The sequence below is a fragment of the Adiantum capillus-veneris genome, chromosome 15 (assembly GCF_014529385.1).
Source record: "Adiantum capillus-veneris isolate H3 chromosome 15, ASM1452938v2, whole genome shotgun sequence".
NCBI lineage: Eukaryota > Viridiplantae > Streptophyta > Polypodiopsida > Polypodiales > Pteridaceae > Adiantum > Adiantum capillus-veneris.
In genome coordinates this window covers 1,195,215-1,198,226 of record NC_140945.1, presented here as the reverse complement: position 1 = coordinate 1,198,226, position 3,012 = coordinate 1,195,215, and the positions used below count along the sequence as shown (strand labels likewise).

The 3,012-nt window shown below is 49.1% G+C and overlaps 1 pseudogene; it reads left to right on the top strand.

The window, feature by feature from the left end:
- Positions 1-1,745: 1,745 nt before the first annotated feature.
- LOC147440152 (uncharacterized) lies at positions 1,746-2,519 on the top strand (annotated as a pseudogene).
- The last annotated feature ends 493 nt before the right edge of the window (positions 2,520-3,012 follow it).

Sequence of the window (3,012 nt, the reverse complement as noted above, 5' to 3'; positions counted from 1 at the left end):
CTCTCTCTCTCTCTCTTTCTCTGTGTGTGTGTGTGTGTGTGTGTGTCACGTCTTGAGTTCAACTCTTGAATAGATCTTTGAGGTCTCTTGGGATTGTTCCTACGATAATTAAATCTCTCTTCTTCTTCATCTTCTCCGTGTTCTCTCTCTCTCTCTCTCTCTCTAAAAAATTAATTACTCAAAAAGAGTTCTTAGAAATGATGTCGAGCAGCAGAGCCTGAGCTTGCATGATGTGTGTGTGTGTGTGTGTGAGAGAGAGAGAGAGAGAGAGAGAGAGAGAGAGAGAGAGAGAGAGAGAGAGAGAGAGAGAGAGATCAAAGAGGATAAACATAGTGGGGTTTAGTAAGTGTTATGTTTTATATCCATGATTGGAAAAACATTGCCAACGAGGCTGGTGGAATACACGACAACCAAGTTGAGAACGCTATCGACGACATTTTGGATGACGTAGACGGTGCCTAGGATGATAGTGAAGGTGCCGGACACCCGGTCGATGATGTCATTGACAAGAGTGACCACCTCGCCCAATTCTTGAGCAACGGCCACATTCACAATATTCTGCCGAGCGGCCGCCACGATGAGGTGAGCGTTGGGCAACTAAATCATCACAGACAGAATGGCCTAGTTTTGGAAGGTGACCATGCCGGGGGCATTGGCCAGTTAGGGCTCCGCGTTATGAACATCGCTAGAACCAGCTATTGGAATTAAAAAGTAATCAACTCAGCTGATGCAAACCCAATCATCTTGTAGCTTGCATAGCATGATGTAATCATCTCTATAGCATGTAGACTCGCACGCGTCGAGGGTGGATCGCTGCACCTGACAAAACAAAACAGACGAATGCATTGTCATTTTCTTTCATGCATTCAACTCCAATGATGACTCGAATTACGGGGGAGTGTTGGAATACTAATTCCAGGTCATCATAGGAGATGTCAAACGTCTCATCTCTCAACCATCAAATGTAACCCATCCCAATGAACGAACACCGCATTCTATCCACACCTTCTCGTGTCTGCACGTACTCTCTCTCTCTCTCTCTCTCTCTCTCTCTCACAGTGCCTGCGTCACCTCCTGTGCACGATGTAGAACACACATGTATGATCCCTTTGAGGGGGGCTGCTCCCTCCTCAATTCTACATGGTATCACGAGATCCAGACCAACAAGCCCCCTCGCGTGAAAGTGTCGAGATCCTGGCTTCTGCAGGCATGTGCAGTACAAGCCTATGACGTTGCCTATAATGACGTCCTGATGGACGTTGCTCCAACATGTATGGACGTCGCGCCTCTATTGATCTGCTGATGCAATCATGTAGCCGATATGGTTACCTGCTTGAATACAACCAACGCTGGGTCCTCACCAACTTGCAATGGCCAACTTCTTGAAGCCATGCTCAATTGCCTGGCAGATGCACCCGCTTTAACCCTTGCTGCTGATTATGCAGCCAAAAGAGACATCGGACCTGATGGTGGTGTGGGGAACCCTATCACTTCCCTGATACAAGAAGATGAAGGCGATAATGCGGTCCCTGCTGAAGCAACGATCCAGGCCCCTCTTCATGCTGCCCAAACTACACTTGCTGCTCTCTCTGACAGTGATTCTTTGGAACCTGCAACTGAATGTGCAGTCGAGTCCCTACTGATTTACCTTGATGCAGACGAAACCTTCCCCGCTGCAGCCCATGATGAGGAAGAAGTTATCACCGCCTTTCTTGAATCCCTGATGGAGCCCGGACATCAACCAAATGGGGCAGACCTTGCTGCTGCCGTTGCTACTGCAACAAATGCTGCCCGCGCCACTTCTGTAATAACGACTGAACCTATTGTAGAAGCTAATGCAGCCATTGCAACTGAATCCATTCCAGCTGCTGAGGCTAAAATTGCCATGGCTCTCATAGATGCTGCCGCAACGCATGGCGCTACCACTCAAGCAGCCGCAAATGACGCCACTGTCATCATGTTGCCACAAGTTCTTGCTGCTCCAGTGCATCCTGCTGTGCCCGAGGTCCATGCTGCTCAAATGAAGGACGAACCACTTGCAGAAGCTGCAGCCTATAATGATGAGCAAGCAACCATTATGACCCAGTTCCTTGATTCTCTGATGGAACCAGCAAATCAAACAGAAAAGGTGGATATTGATGCGTTAACCGATGCTTCTCACGCATGCAATATTGCTCCTGTAGTGACCAGCCCTGCCATTCTCGCCTCCTTGCCCTGCTGTGGTCACGACGCAACAAAGCCCGATGGAACTGATGAAGCAAACCTTCAAGCTACTGGCAGCCCAACATTCGATGCTCCAGTTGCTTCAGTTTCTTTTGCTACGAAGGTGTCTCTGCCCTGCTACGATGATGCTGACCACATTGAAGTCGCTAATAATAACAAGAACGTCCTCAATGCATACATGGCTTCTTTGCAAACCCTTGAGGCATCCCAACTTGATGAAGCTATTTTTGAAGATGCAAGTGCACGTTGACGTGCGCTCCTACATGACACAACGAGAGAAAAAGAGAGGGAGCTGATGGAAGTAGCAAGCAGTCCAAATATTCGGAGAAAGCGTATGCAGCCCTGATGTGGGCGATAGCCACCCGTTTTAATGCTTGTGTTGTGGACGCACACCAGCTGCGCCGTGGGATGTCGATTTCTTGTTGCGTCGTCTCCTGGGGTTTCTCGTTTCGTGCGTCCATAGTTTTCTCGGGCAACAGTGATGTTATCATGTGTGGGCAGTAGCAAGTGCCACTTGCAGCAGAGGCGGCAGAGGGTGAGATGAAGAGGCGGCAGAGTCTCTCTCTCTCTCTCATGTAGGAGCACACGTCAACATGCTCTCCTACATGAGAGAGAGAGAGAGAGAGAGAGAGAGAGAGAGAAAGAGAGAGAGAGGGAGTCGATGGAAGTAGCAAGCACACGTCAACGTGCGCTCCTACATGACACAATGAGAGGGAGAGAGAGAGAGGGAGCTGATGGAAGTAGCAAGCAGTCCCAATCGAAGAAAGCGTACGCAGTCCTTATGTGGGC